Consider the following 25,774-nt stretch of genomic DNA (forward strand, 5'->3'; position numbering starts at 1 on the left):
TACGTATAGATGGCAAGTTGCAAAATAGAGAATAACTTTGTTTTATTTTTGGAGGTTTTACAGGGGCAACATGATTTGATCCACATGGACAGCTGCAAGAACAGCGGATTCAAAGGACAAGCAATTCATACAACAAGAAGTTTCCAACAACCAACTGCAGCCCCGCCCCTTTTTAGTATAAAAAGAGACTCAATTCTGACTTGGGGAAGATGGTTCTCCAGGACATCAGTCTGCCATCTTCTGGGTCTGCCAGCTTTGCAAATAAAGTCACTATTCCTTGCTCCAACACCTCATCTCCCAGTTTATTGGCCTGTCATTTGGTGAGCAGAATGAGTTTGGACTCGGTAACAAAATGACTGCATTGGAGGTAGTATGTCTCCACTGTTTCCTCGTTTCCAATATGTAACATGCACATTATTTATGATCTAGTGCAAATAATTCATCAAAGACAACCACAAAAAGAAACTATACTCACCCAGCTATCAACACTGAAGTCAAAACCTGTCAAATTTATATGCTGTTTAAGAACACAACCAAAAAACCTAACATAGGGAGTCAATTCCACGGAAATAAAATTATTTCTACTCCTTCAAAACTTTTTCTTTTCTTTTCTATTTTATTTTGTTTTGCTTATTGAAAAGAAAATAAATTCAAATCATTTTATTTCACGTATTTTTGTTATAGCTTCATACTTTAAATACTACAAAAAGACTTAAATTGCAATAAAAAATTGTTCATATATTAGTATAAAGATATATACACAATCAATGGGGATTAGGAAAGGAATGGACATTTACTAAAAATCCACTGCAATCCAGTCTTTTACAAGCATATCATGGAATATAAGCTCTATTATCCAGGGAGCCTCACCCACATTCTCACTACTGAGTCCCTTAGTAATCAACCACTAAGTCACCAGCATAGAACCATGTGATCAGTATTTTAGTAATAAATGAGGGAATTAGCTCATTCAATTCTAAAACAAAAACCCTAAAATAAATACTGAACTTATTTACAGATATAGAAAATTTGTCCCCAAAAAAGTAAAGTTTATTCCTCAAGGTCACAAAGCTAATAACTGGTAAAGGTAAGATTTGAACTCATCTGCCTGATTCTAAAAACTAAGGTGGAAATCCCATTCGATTGGGGAGTGTACAGCTGCACAGCCTATCACCCTATCTTTGTTCAGAGCTGGCCTTAGACAGCCTGAGACAGCACCCCATTCCTGTGGAACTCGAGAGCAAATGATAACAATAAGGATTTTATATCCAGCAGTTTCTTAGGTCTCATATATATAAAGTGTCTGCAGGTCAGCAGAAAATCTCTGGGAAACATGAGTGGGTCCAGAACTTTTTGCTGATTAGAAACTCAATCTATCAGGATAGAGTGTCCTTCCCATGAGAGGCCACATGTACATAAACTAAAGGCAGCTGAACAATGGAAACTAGCAAGACCCCGGAACTCAAGCAAGGATCCCTGCCATCCCCCACCCTGTTGCCTCTTCATCCGCGTGGACATGAAGACAGAAGACCCGGGTTCTTGTCCAAGTTACACTATCATAGATTCTCACCCATAAAAAGGTACGACTCTATGCTGTCGTAAGTCCTTTCCAACTCAAATATGATGACACCAATATCTCAGCAGAATATCTATGTCTCCACTTCCCCTCTTCTAATAGGAGTCTATTTCTGTGGACACAAAGCAGAAACCCAATTTAAAAATCTATGCAAGAAGCCAGGCGAATTTCTGCTTAAGAGACTATGCTCTCACGCTCAGTGAATGAAAACTCAGAAAAAGTGGTCCTTCTCCCTCAGCAAATGGGAGGTAGCCTGATTGTGTGTGTGTGTGTGTGTGTAAATCAAATATAATCATGTCTGGGACGTGTACAGATTATATTTAATTTCACTGTAATTTCATGGGGATGAGCCAACATTTAAAGTAATTTGAATGTAGTGTTCTGAGACAGACTCAGTCTCTTTTGGTGGAGGAGGTGAAAGGGGAGAGTAAAGGAGGAAAGAGGTAAATGAAGCAAAGAAGTAAGAATACTGCTAGGGAAAGGCAAAACATTAATTTTGTTCCTCATTGCATCACATACAAATTAGGGACTGGCTTTCCCCCGATGTCTTATCGAGCACTGAGTTGCAGAAGAAGAGGCGACAGCCCATTTCTCACTGAGATTGTGACTGTACGTGGCATCTTATAGACACAAATCATTTACCCTGAGCAAACACTCTAGCAGCAGGCTGTAATTCTCCTGTTTTGAGAGACAAGAAAACAGGATTTCAAAGCGGGTAGATAACTTGACAAAAGTCAGAGGACCAGTAAACAAGAGAGGATGAATTCAAACTCAGATCTGAATGCAGAGTCTCATCTTCCCACTCCCAGGGCTGGAAAATCCTTAACACACAGGCTCCCAAGCTCCCCTGCAGTGTTCCTGGCACCAAGCATTTCCCATGGTAATGGTCTCCAGTTCTCACAGACACAGCGCTCTGTGCAGCCAATGACCTTGATCAGACCTTGATCATCTACCTGCCACGCCCACCAGGCTTCACCATACAGGCAGGAAAGCTGGCTTTCAAGTGCAGACAAAGCCACCCTTGGTCTAACCTGTGCTCTTCTGCAGCTTCTCCAGCCTAAAGGCAGCCATGAAAGTGCTCACAATTTGTACGTGAGCCACACTACCTCTCTCCATCTGTGTCACCACCTATAATACTTAGCTATGAACATTTTGAGAATCTTGGAAACAAATTTTTAAAAACAGAAGAGAAAGGATTCTGGAACAAGTACTTAATACTTACAATTTTAAATGACATGTTACAAAGTAAGTATTGACAAACCGAATCTTCCTTTCTAAATGTCAGTTTTAAGCATTTAAAAATATAATAGCAAAAAATTCTCACTTACAAAATTAACAAAAACATAAACAATAATCTGGAATAAATTCAAAAATTATGCCCATATTCTAAATGGAGAACTTCAGGACTGTACTGAGGGTTAAAGTATGAGGTATGAATATAGAGACATAAACATATTGCATGGAGAAAAGCAGTTTTGTAAAGATGTAAGTTCTCCTAAGAATAATTCAAAACTTACTAAAAAAATCCCATGAAAATTCCAATCTGATTTTTTTTAACTTGAACAAAATATTTTGGAATTCTTCAGGAATAATAAAGTCATAATACTTGACAAGAAAATTTGGGATGGAAGAAAAGAATCAAAAAAAATCAGACTGCCAGTTATTAAATAAATTTTACAATATGTAAGATATGGTGCTGGAGTAAGGAAAGGAGATTGACAGAAGGGAACCATGAGCTCAAAAAGAGACTCTAGTGTATGTAAGTATTTTGTACAGGTGGGATTTCAAATCAAAGGAAAAATTATGAATTCGATAATTGTCCTGGGACAGAGAATCACCTGGAAATATTAAATTCCTTTCCTGTCATAATGACCACAAGATAAATTGCAGATAGCGATGTAAATATTAAAAAGTACTTGTAACAGCAAATACAACTCTTTGCTCTTATTAACTCAACTTCTCCTCATTATAACATGTACTATTATAATCTCCATCTTTGAGATTAAAAAAACCTACAGAAGAGATTTATTCCATTATAAGAGATTATTTCTAAGAATAATGTCAAAGATAAAACCCATAAGGAAGACATTTACTATCCTAAGAATAGTTTGAGCCACAACAAAAAACAAAAAACTTCCTGAACAAAATGAAAGGAAAGAAATGACAAGAAAAAGCTCTGTGATACATGTTGATGAATTCACGAAGTTAATTTTCATAACATACAAAAAGCTGTCACAAAGCAACAAGAAGCTCCCTCACCTAAATGTGGGCAAAGGACAAAAGGAATCATTCATTTTAAAAAAGTAAAATGGCTAATGAGTGAAAAATGCTCAAATCTTCACTGGTCATCAAATGCAAACAAAAACAATGAAAAAGCACTTTTGCTTATCATATTGGCAAATATTTTTAAGATATTCTAGCTAGTGTCCATCTGTGGGAGAACAAATCATGAGCGACTATTTCAGGGGATGACATATCAATGGATTTGTAAGCTCTGAAAAACGTACATACACACTGACTCAACTCCACTTCCAGGAATCGTTTCCTTTAGGAAAAAAAAATCAGTCCAAAAAGATGTACCCATCAGGGCATTTACACAGCACTGTATACAAAGGTGGGAAGAAAAACTGAAGTGAAATCATATCCAGCGATAGAGAATTGGTTACATAATTAATTGTGCATTTTTTCATTCCCCAATGGAGAAGGAATTTCTAGTCACTTGAAAGGAGTCTGTGATGAATGTAAATGTCACATCCAGGGACTAAATTTCCAGAAGCCTTAACTAAAGGAATGCACATACAAGATCACAGGAATGTCTGTAAAAGAAGGATGCAACTCAAACATTCTTTCTGACAGTGGAAAATGGAGAAAACTTAACTGTCCACCATCAAGACAATGATGCGGTAAATCAAGGCGAGCTGCGGGCGCTGAGGGAGCCGGCGTTTCGCCGTGGTCCAGGGCCTTGTCCACAGCACTCTCCCACCAAATGTGTCCGTGGACAAGAGACGACACCCGCACATCAGGAGACCCCTCCAATCTATCTGAAAGTGCCGGGTGAGTCTGGAGTGGGAGGACGTCCATGATATACCCCTGAGTGAATAAAGCGAGCTGCAGAAAAACATATAGTATGGTCTCATTTTTAAATAAAGCATATATACACACACCTATACATTGATTTCTCATATGTGTATATATATGTATCTCATAGGCCTAAAGGTCATGAAATATATATACCAAAATTTCAACAGCTTTTACTCTCAGGAAATAATGGGAAGGGAGTTAGGGGCCTTCCTGTACCACCACAGTTCTCTTTTCAGTATTTCAGTTAAGTATACTTGGAATTTAAGTTTATTTAAGTCCGAAGTAAAATGGACCATGCCTCCACAAGAAAGAATTCTACACTGGTCTTTAAAAATCATGCCAGGGGAGATAGAATATTGTAGAAAAACATGTAATAAGCCGAATGGAAAATGGAGGTCACCGAACAGTAAACAGGGACGGAGTGCTCACTGGTTTTTATGACAGAGATGATACACACTGACGAAAAGAATAGAAAATAAATGTTAAATTGTTAATTATTATCTCTGAGTAGCGGGACCAGGATAGAATCTTTTGCCCCTTTTTTCAGAAATATTATATTAAATGCACATTATTTTTCATCTGAAAAAAAGCATTTTTAGACTTGTAGTACCACGCAGTGGGGAATAATACATGAATACTTACAAAAACAAGTAACTAGGAGACACCGCAGCAGTGCCACACAATGTAAAACGGGCAATCCTGATTGACACCTCTCAGTTACATAAGGATCCACAAAGTGAGACACCTGCTGTAAAAGGGCGTGGCCCCCTTCTATTTGTCAGTTGTGTCTTCAGGGCTGAGGCAGTTCTGAGCACGGCCAGTGTCAGTTCCGGTGTCTGGATGGATGCTACTGGAGGTGAGGGCACCTGCAAGCAGAAAGGAAGAACAGAAACCATCCTCTGCCTTTTCTGTCTTCTTTCTTTGTTACTTTAAAATCAGGCATAAATAAGATAAACTGTGTATCTCTCCCACTGAAATTTCAGTAATGAAACCGTTTTTAAAGGCTTCAGAGCTTATATTCTGTCTATAACTGTCTTTTCAACAAAGCATCATATTTATTAAATGTTAATTGACTTAGTTAATTAACTCCCTGTTGAAACATTCAAGTAAAGAACATGAAAGGCCTTACGTAAAAGAACCACACCTGCAGTGACTAGCTCAGCTCTCTTGACGGCAATGCAGTCAGCCCCCACCATCCCGTGGCCCTGAGCTCCTGATGCTGGTAAGAGAGCACGCTGCCGCCTCAGATGGAGAAATACTGTGAAAGCATTTTTTGAACTCTACAGTACTGACAAAACATAACTGACAAATCCCAGGCTCCTTTGAAGCTGTCATTTTCGGTTTCTGGCCAACCCCACTCAATGAGCAGAACCACCCCATTCCCGAGTCATAGGACTCACGTGGGAAGAAATTTTGTAGAAATTTCCAGGTACAGAATGTAACCAACTATATGTAGAACTCTGACAGAAAAAAGATGAAATACTCTGATGTTGAAGACACTCAAAATATTCTCCTAAGCCTTAGTAGCTGGAAAGGCTGGGCTTCTCCTCAGCCACTTATTTATTTCACAGCCAGTGAGAATCTCCCACAAACCCTGCTTCCCTGTGTCTGCTGGGAGCCTCAGGCACACTCTTGCTGTCGATCTTATAAGTCACAGGGCAGACGCGTGTCTCTCATGCCTGCAACCCTCACACAGGCTCGCCTCCTAGCCTCACTGTCTGAACTTGGCCCCAATTTCTCACCTGTTTATTTGGTATCTGTTCTTCTGTAAGCTGCCTGAAATGCTTTTTGGAACAAGTCAGAAGAATGAGTGGGTAGAGAAATGGACAGTTGGACAGGTGAGAGGTGGGCAGACAGAGTGACTCCAAGAAAAGGGGAACAAAGAAAATTTCCTATGCAGAACCCTCTTCTAGTCAGGGAAGAAAACCGCCACGGAAACGTGTGAAGAGGCAGGTGGCTTCGGGCTGTTTCCTGGATTCCATGAAAAGTCCCACCAAGAGAGAGGGTAGAACTATAAATAATAAAAGAAAAAAGCATGCAAGCTTGAAAAATATATCTACAATATGTACTTTCTAAAGAATAGATTCAAATCAGCAGGGCCCAATTACACAATCCTTGGGTATTTACAGAAATGAGAATCCCATCTCCAAACCACAAGGCATCCCTTTGGAGCACTGAGAGTCTACACGGGGCTGTTATAAAGCCTTCACCACAAAAGCTATGCTCCCCTGCACTTACGAGGAACGAGCAGCTGTGCTCGGGCTACCCACGTGCATCATTTGCACCCTACAGCACCTCTACGGGGGAGGGACGCCTAGCAAGCCCCATCTCTGCAGGGCAGAAAACAAGCCCGGGAGAGGCTAAGCCGACCTACCAGTTCTCCACCTCACAGGACTGGTCACTCCAGAGCAGGACACGAACTCGGACCCACGTTTGTAATCACGGTACTACCGTGCTTTGTGTGCTTTTTGTGTGAATAATACATTTGTTTCTGGCATGAAAGTATATTTAATAAATGATCGGTTGTCCTGTCTATCTCATTTGCTCACAATCAATCTTTATAGTGTTGAATTGTACTCTTTTTCCGTGGAGAAAGGAACGGAACGAGCGGTGTTAGAATGAGGTGGGGCTCCATTCTTTATCTGTTACCTCATCTCATCCAAGTCCCCAACCAGGGAGAAGGAGCAAATGGTTTCTTGATCTTTTAAAGAGAGAGCTCCACTGATGGTGACTTAACTCCAAAACCAAGTCTGGGGAAAGGGCACATTCAGCAGCCAGAGCATTATCACCTGTAGGAAGGCAAAAACAGCTCACGGGAGGGCTCAGGGGGTCACCCTGATTTAATTTCAATCGATAAAACAATAATGCACTCTAAAAATACTAGCATGCAATGGATTGGCTCTTTCTTGACATCTAGCAAGTTTCCACAGCCCACATGTAAAATTATCGTGAACCAGTGAAGGGAAGTGTCTACAGACAAGAAAAATCAATGCCACAGGTAAACTGAAACCCAGGCTGGAGGAAAGGAAGAGAAAGGGCATAGTAAAGAAGTGGGGAAAGGCTGGGGGAAAAAAATCATCACACGGACTCTCAAGCATCATCCAACAAGCATATAATCATTCGAGAGAGTTACTGAGGTCCTATTCTGTGCAAGATTGTAGAGCGGGTGAAGCAAGAGCGCAGCGACCATGGTGGCAGCAAGTGGCGGGGCTCAAGTACACTTCTGATCCCGGTACCTGGCACACTTGTCCTCAGTAAAAAGACAAAAAAAAAAAAATAAAATAACTCTGTAAACTGAAAGCATTGTTAAAAAAAATTAAACAATACCTAAATACCTGGACAAACCACGCACATTGCTGGATCAGAAGACAGCGCTCTTGGAATGGCAGTGCTCCCCAGAACGATCCGTATATTCAACGTGGTCTCGATCACAATCCCTGCGGTCTCCTCTGCAGAAACTGACTAGCTGCTGCTACAATTCATATGGGAATTCGAGGGTCTCAGTAACCAGAACGTACTTGAAAAAGAAGAACAATGTGAGAGGACTTGTAATTCTCAATTTCAAACCTTACAACTGTATGTCTAGGTGAGATTAGAGGCCGTTTTAAGTTATTAATGTGTTTATCCGTATTTTCTAAATTCTCTACAATGAATATAACTGTTACAATAAGAAAAATAAAAAGTAAGGTATCTTTTAAAACATGCACACCGATTCATTCATTGGGAAAAAAATATTTTAACTATAAAGAGGTAACCAAATATGTAGTGAAAAAGGACTACTTAAAAACAAGTGTGTATTTACATTTTTCATAAATTGAAAACTGAAAAGCACAAACACATCAAGTTTCTAGGCAGATCGATGCAACATATTAATAGTTATTTTCAAAAATTCTAATTGAACAATGAAAACTCAAGAAAGGGAAAATCGCGATTGACAGCCAAGTGCAAACACATGGAGAGCAAAGGCCTAGAAATCACAGTTCCTTTAACTCTGATACTAACTCAATAGAAGAGGAAATTCCTCCCTGTGGGGACAGTGGAATCCCATGCATAAGACAGGATACACATTACAAACTGCACTAGAATCTGGGGTGATTTTCTTAGAAGAATTCTAAAGTTACAACATTGCTGATAAACTATAAAAACACTGAAAGACAGATTAAAACACACAGTCATATATATTATATAGAAACATATGAAGTCTGCTCCCATGTTGCATAGAAATACAAACATATTTGTTCATTTATGGGCACTGAATATTTTATCCCAGGTAGAATATTTCAACTAAAACAAATAATCAATATTACACACCTCTTGTCAAATCTACTTGAAAATGTACTCTGCTATGTAACCATAATGTGTCTAAGATAGACCTAAAATTAGTGAAAAAGATCTTTGTATGGTTTCTTGAACACTTCTCAAAATTCCAAGCTTAATTTTAAAATAGATCTGAGCAGTATTTCTATATTAACTTTTCCCTCGTGAAATGAACAGCACAGTCTGTTGTCAAAATTCTGTCCTTACAATGATTCACGAGCACTGTATCCTAACAAAACTGCTGGACAGCAAGGCACTATCCAGACACTGTGACCAAACAAATGAAACACAAGGAAGACAGTGACCCTATTCTGGAGGGCTTACTGTCTGTGTCAACTCTGGGGTTTTTATTTGATTGGTTAGATTGGGTAGCAAAATAAAATCAATCAAGTACTTTCTTCTTTAAGCATTCTGTAAGTCATGACTCTGTTGTTAGTGTCATGAGAAGGAAAGACTAAAGCAAGACTTCATTAGGTCAATTAGCAACAGCCATCACTGGGGAGTGAGTAATAAAGAAGTTAACTGATAGCAATGCTTCTGACTACATGAGACCTAAAATAAACCTACACTGATCTCTTTAAGGAAAATGAGGAGATGAGGCCCCAATGAGAAAAACAAAAACTAACAAGAAATCAAAAAAGTAAAGACTTTTTCATTAACGATTCCAGGAAGGAGCGGAGCATGGTGGTGAAGAGCACAGATGCTGGGGACAAACATGAGGGTCTGAACTCCCACAGCACTGGGTAGCTTTGACACTGATAAGTCAGTGAAATTTTCTGCATCCCAGTCTCCTATCCATAGACTGGGGACAACAACAGCACCCGTCTCCTAGAACGGTCCTAATAATTAAGTTATTTTATATATAAAAGTTTAAATAAAGTACCTCAGATATTAAATATTACCCCAAAAGCACAAGGAAAAAGAAAACAGAGATAAATTGGAGTTCATCAAAATTAAAAACTTTGCTTCAAATGACACCATACAGAAAGTGAAAAAACAACACACAGCAGAAAATTTTTTAAAATCATTTATCTGATAAGGAATTTGTATCTACCAAAAAAAAAAAAAAAAAAAAACAAAAAGAACCTCCTACAACTCAACAATAAAAAGGCAACTCAATTAAAAAATGATTAGAGAATCTGAAAAACATTTATCAAGGAAAATATACAAATGACCAATAAGCACAATGAAACGATGCTCAATATCATTAGCTCTAAGGGAAATCAAGTCAAAACCACTAGGAGAAACCGCTTCACACTCACTACAATAGGTTATAATCAAAAAAAGAGTAACAAGCACTAATGAGGACACAGAAGATGCAGAGGTCGCAGCCGTTGCTGGTGAGGATGTAACACAGCCTGGCCACTTTGGAAAAACGCCTGGCAGGTCCTTAGAGAGTTGAACATTTGGTTTCTGAATAACCAGGCAATTTTGCTTCCTGGGCACACACGTAAGAGAACTGAAAACAAATGTTCACATAAAAACTCCTACAGGAATATTCACTGTGCCATTACTCATCACAGCCAAAAAGCAGAAACAACACAAATGCCTATCACGTGATGAATGGGTAAACAGAGGGGCCCAGCCATACAGAGGAATATTATTCAGCAATAGCAAAGCATAGGGTACTGACCCAGGCCACAACGTGGACAAATATTGAAAACGTTACTCAGTGTGAAAGAAGTCAGTCACAATAGATGCTTCCACTTACATGAAGTAACTCGATTTACATGAAATTTCCAGCAGAGGCAAACCCACAGAGAGAGAAAAGTGGCTCCCTGGGGCTGTGGGAGGATGGGGAAGATGGGGATGTCTGCTTATGCGTAAGGAGCTTCCTGTTGGGGGGATGAAAATGTTCTAAGATTGAATGGGATGCACAATTCTGGGCATAGAGTAAAAACCCCTGTACATTTTAATGGGTGAATTGTTATTAAAACTGTTAAGAACGAGAGCACCTCGGGCCAGTACCTTCCCATAGTAAATGCAAATTGCTAAATTTTATTACAGGAAGAAGAAACTGCCCTCAGCATGAAAGCAGGAGTTCAGCAAATGTGAGTTAACCGAAATTGGAAAAGAGCATTTCACTTGAAACAGTTGCTGAGTGTACACAAAATATTAAGTCATGACAAGGAAAATCAGATTCACATCACGAAGAAGCATTCTGCTTCAAATGCAGATCAAGGATTCGGCAAGCCCAGCTGCTAGAAATGACCAGAGAAGAAACCTGGCTCTTTAAACAAGCACCAGAGCCAACAAGGAAATAGTGGTGAGGAAAGCAGGCGGCCGAAAATCTGGAACAGTTTGTTACAAATAATTTCTCCACTGAAAATTCAAAAATAAAATGAAAGTGATGTAATACTGTGTTGACCTCACGTGAATGGGCTTCCTCCGGCTCTCGACAGTTTTGTAACCCCGAATGAGAGACTCAGGAGAATCAGAATGGCTCCTGGGAGTCCCCAAATGACTGCCCACCAGCACGCTGACCACCATCACATCTGCCAGGTTGGAATTGCAGAGAAGAGACCAACTCCTGAAAGGCACAGGAAATATTGACAAGGGAAAAAAAGGCTGATGTCAGTCTTGGGACAGAGGCCCTGAGAGCAGAGGCCAGAAGGCTGCAGGTGAACTGGAGTGGCCCTGGGGCAGGAAGGGACCACGGGGGAGCAGATCTCAATTCTCTTCTCTCTCTCCCTCGGGTAGGAGAGATAAAGTCTGCATCCTTCTCACCTGGAACTGTGGGTTCTGGCTGGCAGAAGTCTTACAGACATGGAATGAATGACTCAAGACTGTGGAAAAAGGAAAGAAAGCGAGAGGGAGTAGGGAGCCAACTCCAAGAGCCTCTCAAATGCTCCCATATTTATTGTGTATAATCAAGGATATAGTCTTTAACAGTTGTGTGATAGTAAACAGGACCTTGGGGAAAGACAGGATGAGACAGAGATTGTAGAATCCACAATGAGTAAAAAGGCTTAGTTTACCTTTAGGGGAGTCATGGGGAGAGGGGAACAAGATAAATTCTTTATATATTCATTACAAAGCAGACCACCAGTCCAGCCAGGTCCGTGTTTTGGGGATAATAGACTATCTAACAGCACGCACGCCCAGCATTTATAGCTGAGGGCCTGGGTCATTGCTGTGCAATGAACAGAGTGCTATCTAAAACCTCAAATATGCAAGCAAGGCATTGTCTCTGCTTTTTATGGCAAGGAGACAGGAGTGAGGATGCACAGGTGCTTGCTTGAAAGCAGTTACTAAGCACACTTTTTCTTCTTAAGGTTGACATGCGTCTGGTGTCGGTTAAATTTGCTAACCCAATCATGGGCTATCACATGGAACCATTATGGAGGACACCCTAGGATGACAAATCCTGGCTCTGGGTCTTTTCCTGCCAGCTTCGGCCATTCCAGCAGGGTCTAGACACATCCCTGAATAACGATCCCACAGAACCACCCAGACTCTTAACTCCTGGTGCTTGGAACTTAATTTTAGCTCTACACAACTTAACATAGAAAAGTTTCAGAAATAATAGATATTATATTCTTTTTATATCTCATCATAGAACTGATTTTTCTGATTGCTCTAAGCTGCTTCTACTTGGTAAATCACCTATTTCTGCAGGTGAATTCAGTACTTTCCATTGCGCATAACTAGACAGTCTGGGCCCTCTGACTTCTATTGGTCAAATAAATACCGATACACCTAATTGATTTCATTATTCATCAATTTCAGCCTGGAGGTGAGGGAGTGTCACTCTGTTCCTCAGCCCACCCTCTACTCTATTCTCTTCAGCAACTCAGGCCTCCTGAATACAAAACGTAGCATCTGTTTCCCTTCACCTACACTTTCCACAAACGCAACAGGAAACATCAGCCTAGAGAATGAATTCAACACAAATGTTAAAACAAAAATCTACAAACCTGAAGCAACTCCATCTCCGAATCATGATACACAATGACATGAAAGTAAGGGTGTCAGGTACAAAGCACGCGTGAGCCTGACCACCTCATTTCTATTCTTCAAAGGAAGGAAGGTTTTCATGTTTTTTATTATTATTCTTTGTCATTGTTTCTGATTAAGCCAAAAAATAGTTTATGAAATAATTAAGCACTGCAATAACAGATTTTCGCTGTATCAATTACAGAAGGCATTCAGAGGGGATAGGAAAACCCACCTATGTAAAAAATGCAAAATTTCTTCCCCTGTTAAGAACACGTATACAAAATGCAACAGAGAATTCAAATTCATGTGGAGAGGAGCAAAAGCCACAGAATCAAACAAAGTCATTACTATGAGTCAATTCAAAATTCACTGGAGAAACATGCTCAATGCATTCAAAGAATTTTAAAGGCACACTGCAAACCATTCACTTAATGATCTACAGGCTAGAGGAAGAATTTCCCTCTTTAACAGACAACAGAAATCAATAGGTTGCCCCACCAAACGAGGACCAAACAACAATCAGGTTTTTAACAGTTCTGATAAATCAGCATGTTCTAAACATCAAAATCCAGAAATTTTAAACATTCATTCACACCACAATGAAACAAGCACTTAAAAAAAAAAAAAAAAACAATAACCCGAAGAAACTAAGCACAATTATCATGTACCTGGATCAATGGGAACTTCTTGTAACGCTGGAAGAAAGAACAGGCTATAGCCTTTTACTTAAAAAATAAAACTACATTTAAAGATAACTGCTAAAACACATTTCATCATTCATGTTGCCTTGAAAACTCTGAGGCACTCGTATCTGATCAGAAAAGCAATTCTGAGTAATAGTATGTTACAATTCAGTGCCAGTTTGCTTTAGTAGACAAAAGAAAAGCTACTGTTTCTCATCCTGCACAAAGTGTAAAGAACCTTCCTGCCTCTATCTCCTCCTATTTTCTAAGCTCATTCTCCCCAACCCTTCTGAAACAAGTATGAGAACCTTTTATACCCACCAATATGCCAAATGACAAAAGAGTATCAATTTATTTGTACAAATATATGCCTACACCTTGAACTGGAAGAGAAAGGTATCAGAAGGCTATATGGAAATTATTTCTACCTTCCTGAAATCACACACACACACACACACACACACACTTTCACAGAGACACAGACATGTACACACTGAATTACTGGGCAATTCACAAGCTGAGGACTTCCAATTTATAGAAGATAACTTTGTAGTTAGTTTAAAATACAAAACTGTCAGTTTTTGAAAGCCTTCATCATCTGCTAAATCATCCAAATATCAACGAGACCCAATTAGCCTTCTCTGTAGAATATAATTTCCCATGATGGCAAAACAGACCCTAAGTAGTGGATCCAAGACTCGTGTTTATCACTACGTATGATCGTTTTTAAACACACAAACAGATTCAGAAAGTATGTCCCAACATTTATTCTGATTGAAATAGCATATGTATTCAATTGTCTATACAGAAAATAGGTCCCATGATGGTGTTTAAGAGCTATTTTGTGTATTGAAATATTTATTTTTAAGTTCAGACAAGGAGGGTCTGTATTACTCAGTTGTAGAACACCTGCTTAGCATGCACAATGTGCTGGCTTCAGTCCCCAGTACCTTCATAAAAATAAATAAAAATAAGTACATATTTAAAAATAAGAATAAATTTATAAAATGAGTAAATGCAGACTAAAAACCACTGCAATCTAGGAGCCATAATTTTAATAAAACACAAGAGTTTCTATCAAATATTCACTATATGACAATCACAGAGACAACCACAAATCGCCCCTGACAACGATCACGTGTGATTCTCAGCAAATCTACTAAGTAGACACCGAAGAGAAACCCAGCATTGCGGATGAAGAAACGGAGCTCGGAGGAGCCGGGGACGCTGACCGTCCTGCTCCCCGTGACACCACGTCAGCCCAGGATGAGCACTGACAGAGCTGCACTGAGGGGACACCCAGCTGCACGGAACCTTGGTGCACTGGGGAGTCCCAGAAAACACTCAAAACTGTTCAGTGAAGAACCAGCTCAAATATATTACATTGTGCCACATCCTTTAAACAGGGAACATGACTGAGACCTTTTGATGCCTCCGTGTCCTTTCTGCCATTATCAATTAGTTGCCCTCTCAGCATGCCCAGTCATGAATTGGACCCCATATGAAGTGCACTCAGATGGCAGAGCTTTTAAAGCTGTTTTATGAAGTTTGTAAGACTCTGTCTATGCCTCACACAGGCGGTCATCCATCACTTCTCACCGGTGTGGATGTACCACATGAAATCACACCTTTCTGCTTTTTAAAATCCCTCCATGTAATCCAGACTTTTCAACAGCAAAGAAGCAGCTCAACCAGAAACAGTGGATAGCTTTTCACCAAATGGACTCGAACAGCCCATCGGACTACCTGGAAGCTCTTTTATTCTATTAAACCCACTTCCAAGGACTGCATCATTTTCTGATTGGTGGACTTGGCCTCTGACTGGCCTACTCTGAGAGCTCCCAGCCTCACATCCGGGGGTGGGAGAGGACCCTACTGTTCGGGGAAATCAGTGCGGAAGGCGGAAATTTTCCACCCAGGTCCGCACGGGTAGAAGTGCCACAACGTGCTCAGAAAATATACCGTCAGCAACCCTGGGCTCCCATGGACTGATGTCACATTAACCAAACTCATGAGAGACTGATGCAAAGAAACCAGATATTGAATTTATTAATGTAACAGGAGATGTGAAACTACGAACCAGACTGAAATATCAGAGTTCAACTATGAGTACAGATTCTCCTCAACGGCCCAATCACGGGCAGGCAGTCACATGGCAACCATGGACAGAAGCAGAGCAGGAAGGTTTTCTAGATTAACTCAATGGACTAAATTTCTGTCATACGAACAGATCCGCTGCCCAGAAGACATTTAACGCCAATCACAGTGCACTGTCCGTGGACTGTGGCTGAGACACGACTGTGAGCACCTGTGTATCTCTCCTTTCCCTGTCCTTTCTGGGCTAAGTGATGCACAGAGGTACAGAGATCCAGGGATGCAGATACCTGTAAACACCCAAAGCCCATCCCTGGGAGCCTGGAAACCAGACAGCCAGGGTTTAAATACCAGCTCTGCCACTTACTAGCTCTGTGACCTTGGCCAACTTACTTACTCTCTCCATGCCTCAAATTCCACATTGTAAACCTGGGATAACAATCAAATCTCCCTTACTCACTTGTTGTGAAGATTGAAGGATTCATTTCTGTAAAACGCTCAGAAAAGAATGTAGCACATTTTTGGTGCTCAACAAATGTGAATTTAATAAGAAAGTGATTTACAAGCCTCCCTACTAATCATCTTCTGTGTTTCATGGCTAGTCTGAGTCCCAAAGGAAATCCTTATTTCCCCTCTTATAAACTCTTGGAGAGCACCATTCTCTTGCATCTCACCACCTGTTTAAACTGAGAGAATGGATGCCTCCTCCACACTCCTCTGGTCCATGGAGAGTGCTTCCCCCTTCACACCCCTGACCCCTGGCCAACGGCTAGCACTCTTCACAATAACAGATTGAGGTGTGAGTCCGGAGAGACAAGCAGGGCATATGAAACCTTTCCTTTCCCTCCAGTGTTGGCCACCCTTGGGAAGCACCCGGGATGCTCAGCTCCATGGCAGGGCAGCCCTGTGCAGGATGGGGCAGATCATCTTAAGGGAATGCTCGCTGTGGCCCAGAGTTACCTGGGACTGCGTGAGTCTCTAATTCTGGGACACAGTATCATGACACGCATTTTCCCACAGCCCTGAAGTTCATGGAGAACGTGGCTTCATCAGTAATACAGGAGACATTTATCGCCTGTCTGTTCTTCTGTGTCATCTCTCAGTTGGCTGCTGGAGGAAACATGTGTATAAGTATTGGGTCCACTTAAGCCCCAATATATATGAAGTACCAAAAAATTCTGTGGCTTAACATTGGTTCAGGGCGACTGTGTAACGGTCCTGACTTTGCTGATGCTAAATTATGGGTATAGGAACTATGGAACCTCCTCAAATATCTTTCAGCATAAAACCAGCTTTTCTTATTTTCCTGTTTCTTAGTAATTGCCAAAGACTGTAAAATGATGGCTTCATACAAAACAGGAGCTAAACTTTATGAGCCCTTGACAAACTTTATGAGCCCTTTGACATTCCCACTGTGCTAAACAATTTACATAATTTCTAATTCTCACAATTCTGCAAAGCATATATGAGCATCCCCATCTCACAGACGAGGGAGAAACTCAGAACAAACTGACTCAGGCTCACGTGGCTCAGTGGCAGCACGTGCACGCAAACCCAAGTCAAATCACTACACCCCTTCTTCTATGTACAAAATCACCTCCCACCAAATGACACACAGCGGCTGGGTCAATACTCAGGGAACTCAGTACACTTTTCAGCTTTAAGGTGCTCAAGAGGCCGCTTCTAGCTGCTTTATAAAATCCCGGCTCACTGGTTGCTAACACTGGAATAAAAGACCGATTTTGCCATTGTTTGCACAGCATGTCTGAAATGTTCACAGCGAGATGACAGAATAAAACAAAGATATAAGCAGAATAATTTTTCCAGGTAGACAGACATAATGGACATTGTGCTATTCTGAAGCACTTAGCAAAGGAATCAAAGCAAAAAAATATTTGTTAAGCCTTCTTTTACAAACAGGAAAATTAAGACTGTATGAAGGTGCAACAGCGCCTCCTATGGCTAAAAAGACCTTCCAGGTTGCCGGGAAAGATGCAACACAAAAATTGCCTGTTGAATCAGAAACAAGAATCAGATAACTAAAAGCTTATGTAGCACATACTGCAGTTTGCTTCGGGGAAGGGAGGGGTATTCAGTATTTAATCTGACATTGCTAATACTCTTGAATATAAACAAAAGACACAGGCTCATGGAAACTCATCTTAGAAGAGGAAAGAATCCAGTCCAGCCATTTCATTTTACAGGAGGGGAGACTGAGATCTGGGATCTTTCCTTACGGCAATCAGCAGCAAAGCTCTCTCTCCTAGGCCTCATGTCATGCACTGTAGCAAAAACCAACAGATCTGTACTAGACCTCTATTCATAAAAGTCACGTCTGTATTTTTCCAACAGTAGGTAATCTAAGTATCTTGCAAAATACTTCTCAAAGAGCCAGGAAATCATACAAGTGCACTGAAATACAAAAACATTTATTTACACATTAAAACAGCATGAGTTTATTCTATAAAAAAAGTGACATGTCAAATCAATGTTTTGATATTTTAAAACCTATTAAGAGTGCAGAAAAATAAATCAAAATTTCTTTAATCACAAAAGAAAGAAGCTTATTCCCTTAAAATGATCAATGTGGATTTTTCTAAACTTAATAGTTCTGGTCAGATTTCTACGAATTTAAATGTCTGAGTGGATGGTTACACGGCAACATGAATTCTGAGTTGTAACAACACACATTCTGTGTAAATAATCTTCAAGGCCGTCTGCTTAAGGTGATTTAACTAGTCCCTGTCTCACTAGAATGATACAGATTTCATTAAACCTTCATACTGCACACACACACAAAACCCTGAATCCTTGTTACTTTAAGCCATATTCATATATTCATATATATGCATATTGAATATGCATCAGAAACAAGCCACCCTCTTTAGTATTCAGAGTTGATCCTTCTAAACTATCTGTCCTTGTGACAGCATATTTTTACTAAGCAGCTCTTGGGTGCTTCGTATACAAGGCGTCTACATCTCACAGTCAAACAAGGTAAACGGCATCACTCAAATTTCACAAATGAGGAAATGTACTTAAGCCATGAAAACAACTTACATATTCATCATCAGGAAAGAAAAGAGTAAAGATTTTACTTACAATATTCACTGACAAAACTTTCCTCCATACTAAGACTACATAGAACCAATTCAGTCTTTGTAAATTTTTCTGTCAATAAGCACCACTAGAGAAAAACAAGCAACATCATTAGCAATGGTTGGACTTTCAAAGCCCACTCCTATTTTGCACTATAATCATTTTTAATGTTTTGTTTTTAGTGTTTACAAAGCACTAAAATAAAAAAATAAACTTTTTAAGTCATTGCCTGAGAATGCAACATTTGTGAAAATGTACAATTTCAATTTATGCCACTCTGTCTCACATTCTCACTGGTGTGTCTACTTTGAAGGCTTCATCAAACTGAGACCGCTAAAATCGTTCATTTATGGACTCACAGGAGTTCGGGAAACCACTCAACACGGGGCTGATCAGAGAAGCCATTGAGAAAGCATCATGTGCAGCCTGGGTTCCAGCCCTGAGTCTGCCAGGGCCAGCTGTGTGAGATTTTGGACAAGCTGCCCCATCTCTCAATCCCTCAGCTGCAAAAAAGTAGACACTGATACCTACCCTTAAACACCTGCTATGAGGTAAAACGTGAGGAAAGCATTTTAGCCTTAGGGAGGTGTCCACTCAGTGCAAGCTTGGTCATTATGATGATGAGGATTACTTTTAATAAGTTAAGGCAGACAAAAAATTAGAAATCACCATAAAGGAGAAACATTTTATGTCAATGAGCATTTCCTTTTGAATGGATTGCAGAATGTTATATAGAATTTTTTCATAAACCAAATTTTGTCCACTAATTATAGATTTACAGGTTCATGGACATGTCTCCAGGAAAAGAATTAGAGGCCTCCTACCTCTGAATACTAAGAAAGAAAAGTTTAAAAAAAATCACGGGGGAGATTATACCTCACTTGAGAGAGTATGTGCTCAGCATGCATGAGACCCTCAGTTCAGACACCAGTAACTCCATTTAAAGAATTTTTTTTTCAAGAAATGGAGAATTAAATCAAAAAGATGGAGGAATACAGAATTTTTTTAGAGACTCAACTCAGATTAAAGATGGGGGAAAAATATCCATTTCTCATAGGAAATCTTGAGAACTATGTAAACCGGATCTGAGTTGTCTAATCTTTTAACATTATTCATGAATTCCTATTACCAAGTCTTAAAACTGCCTGATAACCCACAGGGGTGATACTGATCATAACAGCTGCCAACACGGATCGAGCTCCGGCTAGGACTGCTCTGTTCGACCATCTCTGCCCCTGAAGCCTCAACAGGCTGAGAGCACAAAATTTTGTCATTCATGAGCATCTCGTGTAAGTCCTCCCTTTGTGCTCCTCACTCTCCCCTCACCAGCCCCTCTGAGGGAAGCACTGTTATCATCTTCCCCACCCGCAGATAAGGCCACTGAGGCACAGAGACTAAATCTGCTCCAGGTCACATCGGCATTAAAGGACGTCTATATTTCTGCTGTTTTACTATTGACAAAGGAATCTGAGATATCAATTCAAGGGAGACTGTTAAATAATCAAGTCTGTCAGGTCTTCACCTCAAAGAGCAGATAGTATAGATTCCTGATGTAGGATGAGGCTGCCGCCACAAACTGACTCAGCTTGAAATTAATATCCAAGATGAAGCAGCGGATACACATAAATATTCACGATTGTCAACTCCGCTCACGGGTCTGGGCCCTTCACTGCCTGAACGGGGGTGAAATCCCCACCCCTGTCAGGGATGGAAGAGCGGCTCTTCCCAGTGTCACCCAGGCTTCACGGGCTGTTTCCCCCCACAGGCTGTCCTCAACGATTAAAAATCTCTCAAGATTTTTACACCATGCAAAACTGAAAGACATTTCTGCAGATGGAGCACTTTCTCAGGCTTAAAAATTTTTTGCTTACACTCAGCGAGGGGGAAAATAACACATGACTCTGCAAAGTCTCTGAGCCTCACCACTCACTGGAGTAGAATGGCCTCAGCACAAGATGACTCTTCACGGATGAGAACAAAATAAATCCGCCCCCAACCACAGGCACTCCCAGAGACAGCGCTCAGCAGTCTTCTGCACACTCACGGTTGTGCAGCCCTCAACACCATCTATTTCCAGAACACTTCATCACCCCAGAAGAACACCCCTGTCACTAGCAGTCACTCCCCAACCCCCCTCCACCCAGCCCCTTGCAACCATCACATGCTCTCTGCCTCTGCATGTGCCTATTCTGAGCATTTCAGATCACTGAAGTCAACAATATGTGGCCGTTTGTGTCTGCTTCCTTTCACTTAACGTGCTGTTATGAAGGCTCGTCCATGTTGAAGTCGTATCAGCATCTCTCTCTTTTTTTTTTTGAAAGTGTTAAAGTTTATCAGAAGTTGGTAAGTACTATCAAAAAGAGTAGAGAGGAGCATAAGTGATTGGGTTTCAAAGGGAAAAGGGCGGGTTGAGCAGTCAGTGTGCACTTCCCAGAGCAGGTGGCCAGTTTCATATTCCCCTTTATTTATTTTTTCTTTTTTATTCACTCTTACATCTGAATAATGTTCCACTACATGGAGATACTACATTCTGTTCATCCATTCAGCAGCTATGCACGGACGAGGTCCAGAAGTATGAGTGTAAGAGGTGACTAGGCAGGGATGGCATTTAAGCAAAGGGCAAGATGTGCTTTGAAAAAAAAAAAGCCAACAAACAGAGGCACAAGGAAATTCAGCGTGTTTCTGAGGAAGTGCATGCTTGCTTCAGCATGACTGCCGTGCCGGGCTGGGGGGGTGGGGAGTGACAGGAGTCACAATGACGGAGTACCTGAGAATATTCCCCATGCAAGCAGCTCAGCCATTTCTCTTCCTTCATCCTGTATTTTAGAGCCATTTTTGATAGGTTTTCTATTTCAAGTAACAGTACTTTCTTACACATCTGATCATCTGCATCAGATCACCTTACCTCCAAGCCACAGAAAGTCATTCACTGACTGGAGCAGCTCCAAGACATAACTGTGATGGACCAGGGAGTCCTGCAGCATCCCGGCCTGCAGGCACAAACCCCCACATGTTCCATGGTGATGTCCGGAAAGTAAAATGCATGGAAATATCTCACTGCTTGTGCACGATATCTGCCCCCAAATTGTCCCAAAATCATGCTGGCAAAGCACTACTGAGCCCTCTCACTACAAAAAAAAAAAAAAAAAAAAAAAAAAAGATAGAGAGAGAGAGAACAGAAAAGAAAAGAATAAAGCTAAGTAGGCAAATTTAGGGTCTTCCATTGAAAACCAGCAAGCATCACTGCCAGTATCTCAGCTGGAATGGTCCTGTCTTCAAAAACCACTGCGCAGTTACATTGCAAACGTGATAGACATATATGTATTCCACGTAGATGATACTACAGTAGGATTTTTCTTTTCGAAATTACCAGTTGCAACATTAACACAAGAGAGTTTATGTTTCAGCTTTAAAAAAATCAATTACCTTCCACTTTCTTAATTTTGAACCTATTATTATTTTATAAAGGGTGCTATGCTGCAAATTATAAACCGTTTGGTTTCTGCCAACAAGAACTTTATGACTTCACTATTTCAGAGCAAGATTTAATGATGCTTTGAGAAGTGGGGCCTGGGGCGCTCACTAACAGCTCTTTAAATACTGACAAGGATGTGCTATTTAAGTAATGCAAAGGCTCTAACTCTACATTAACTCAGAATCCAAAGAAACTACACCAAAGCCTTACTTTATCATTTTTAAATTTTGCTATTCTTTTGAATTTTAAATTTCTTAAAAGATAAGAATTTTTTTTGAGAAAGACAGCAGCTGTATTAAATTTCCTCTCACCAAGAAAGCAATCTTTATCAAGAATAAATACCCCTATGGAAATCCAAAAGACGGGACGTTTCTAGCTAAGTGAACATGCAGATCTCAACACAAGCATAAATCCTATCAGATCTCACTCGAAAGAGCTCAACAAAGTCCTGGACTACCCTGAAACTTAGCTCTTCTCTTCCAAATGTTGGCTGAGCTAAGATCATCACACAAGGCAGGGAAGAAGAGAAAAGTCCACCTGGCTGCATCCGTTTTCTTCCAGCCACAAGGTGCCGCTAGGTGTTCCCCGTTAATAAGCCCTCCCCATGAGGAAATCCGGCATCCACACTGCCCCTGCCGTCCCCAAGCAGCCCCGACGCCCCTCTCCCACTGGTGGCCCCCAAGCCTGTCAATGGTCTTCTAATGACCCTCCCAATTGGTGGCACTCTCCCCCTCTTCCCCGCTTCACACACACACACACACACACACACACACACAGCCAGGACAGCCTTCCCAAAGCACAAATTTGATTAAGTCACCCCCACTTCAAACCCTTCAGAGGCTCCCTGGTAGAGTTCTAGCCCCACCCCCGACCCTGCTCGCCCAGCCTCACCTCAGTACCCAGGTCCCCAATGACCTCAGGTGCCCCCTGACCTTCTGCTAATTCCCACTTGCCTCCAGGCTCATTTTGACGGTTTGTCAAGGAAGCCTTCCTTCCCTTGAAACTCTGCACTTTGGGATAGGTGCCCCTGCTGTGTTCCTAGAACATTCTACGCTAAGACAACTTCTGACACTGCTAAGCTCTCAAGAAGCAATACATTTTGCTTACTACTGTGAGTCCACCCTCTCTCCCCTGGACACTCAGAATTGCATGTGTTATGAATAAATGAATGAAGGGGTGGGTCTCAAAGGGACGGGCAGAGCTGCTCTCGCCCACCCCGACCCCTTCTTTCTGTAGAACATCAGAAGCAAAACCATGAGTACCTCTCCTGAGGGTCACTTTATGCTGACACCCTTCACTGCCTCTTCTGTGTCAGTTCTAGTAAAAAACCAAGCTCCTCCAAAGCCCTCCATCCCTAGGCCCACTGCAGGGTCCTTCCAAGCAGGGGCACCCTCCACCCTGGACCACACAGTGCACTCTCCCCGAGTCCCCACCCCACAAGCCTCCAGGCCTCTACCCGGGCTGCTCCTGCAACCTGAGTCACCCTCTTGATTCTTTCTCCTGGCTGACTCTTACTCTGCCCTCATAACTGAATGTAGAGCCCATTTCTTCAAGGAAGCCCTCTCTGATGATGTCCTTTAGCTCTTGGCTGGGCTCCCTCTACAGCAGGACTGCTTGGCGACCAACTGGTGTTTGTCCACCTGCTCCTCGGAGACCATGACCTCTTGGAGGCCACGTGGGATAAAGGAGTGAGACAACAAGAGGGGTGGGAAAAGCAAAAAGCAAAATCACAGCCTAAGTCCCAGATTCAAGGATTCTGTCTCAGAAGAAAAGAATAAAATGTTTCATACGTATGTCATTTGGCTATCAGTTTTGTGGCTCATGCAAAGCAAGAGGTTGGTGTTCTAGTCTAAAATCCAAGTTACATGCAAAGAAATGTACATATTCATATCCAAAGGAAACCAGAGCTGCTCAACAACAGTTTGCAGTTAAAATCAAAGGAACTTTGATAAAGGCAATCTCTATCTCTCTCTCTTTTTTTTTTTTTGTATCATATAGTTGTAGAAGTATTTGTGTAACTAAGTGATGGGTACAGCCTATGATTCTGCACTGGAGTGTTTGGGGCTGAGGAAGCCCAGATTACATGCACTGTGTAAATACAATCACACCAACACATTGACAGGTGCCCTAATGGCTGAGCTGAAGTTCCAAAGCAGACAACCTTACGTTGCAAGACAGCTCTCATTAGAAAGTAAGGAATGCAATGTTCTGTACTCAATTACATACGTTATATGGGCCATTAAGCGATAGTGCATCTTGTCTAATGAAACCCCAAAATAAATTGTTAACGTCGATTTTCTCCATCTGACCCTTCTTTGCTAACTTTGGATATCAAACCCTCACTCCATACGGAAAGCTCAGATCTACGCTGCAGCAGGTTACATCCCGTGGAAGAAAGCCTATCAAGGGAGAACTGGAGAGTTTCCCTTCAGAAGCTGCTAAGTCTGGTTTTGCACCTGTACGTCATTTGCCACCACGTCAGCGTCAAAGGAGTAAGACCTTACCTCTGTGGGGCGAAAATCACTGCGGTGCTTCTGAACCATTAAAGAACACTGAGCTTTGTGAAACAGTCCTGAGGCACTTAAATCGTACTTTTTGTGAAAGGCTCCAAAACTGACCCAATTCACCAATCCAGGTACAACAGGGAGGTACCGGAATTAGTAGATAGAACATGCCCTTGAAGTCTGAAAAGGCCCTGCTTGAATCCTGCTACAGCATTAACTAGCCGCTAAACGGACCAATCCCTTAACCCCTCTGAGAAGGCTTCCCAATCTGCAAAAGGGGGCTGCCACCGCCCACCTGGGAGACATGGATGTGAATGCAACACGCAAGTAGTGCGGCCGACTGGTACCTGACACGAGGCCTGGCTAGTTTCCCTCCGCTGCCCTTCTCCCCCTTTAAACTTGCATTGTTCCCCCTGGTAAGGGTCAAGCCCCAGGACCAGACTGCCCGATACTTCTGTGTATCCCCGGATACATGCCTTATCTTTAGGAGGCCAGAAAAAGAACTATCTCCTCCAACGTCACTATCAATGTTCTTAAGAGTCTTGGTTTTTTTAACTCTATTTTGCAGGGAGACTATTCCAGAACTGTCCAACCACCATTCTCCACTTTGGCTCCTCTCCCAGCGCCCGTCCCTTCTCACCTCAAATCTTCTGTCTGCTGGCCTTTTGTTCGTGGGAAAGAGAGTCCGCTAGGGTGGAGACTCCCTAGGCCTCTGTCCCTCTCTCACAGGTGAGTGTGACTACCTTCTCCCCACTCCCCACTCCCCACTCCCCACTCCGACTCCAGCTTCCGAGTAGGTTCCCCTCCCGGACCATGCAGCCTCTGCATCATCCCAAGACGCGCACGCGTGGCCAAAACCCTTCCTTCATATTTCTTCCTGGGTGGCCCTGCCCACCCCCAGGACCCTTAAGGATAAATGCCATTGCTCTGAAAATCCCAAACGCCACTGACTGACACACCAAAGCTGCATGGTCTGGGCTTTCCTCCAACCCAGGCACAGCCCTGC

The 25,774-nt window shown here is 41.6% G+C and overlaps 1 protein-coding gene across 14 annotated transcripts in view; it reads right to left on the reverse strand.

Moving 5' to 3' along the window:
• The window catches only part of LOC141579552 (trafficking protein particle complex subunit 9-like), a 166,686-nt gene that overhangs the window by 131,624 nt on the left and 9,288 nt on the right, over positions 1-25,774 (reverse strand). For all 14 annotated transcript variants that reach the window (XM_074376117.1, XM_074376109.1, XM_074376095.1 and 11 more), the window contains exons 2-3: positions 7,993-8,174; positions 5,300-5,523 (exon numbers count right to left, since the gene is read on the reverse strand). The gene's annotated coding sequence lies outside the window, so the exon portion shown is untranslated. The remainder of the gene's footprint in view (positions 1-5,299; positions 5,524-7,992; positions 8,175-25,774) is intronic.

Source organism: Camelus bactrianus, chromosome 2 (genome assembly GCF_048773025.1).
Source record: "Camelus bactrianus isolate YW-2024 breed Bactrian camel chromosome 2, ASM4877302v1, whole genome shotgun sequence".
Taxonomy (NCBI): domain Eukaryota; kingdom Metazoa; phylum Chordata; class Mammalia; order Artiodactyla; family Camelidae; genus Camelus; species Camelus bactrianus.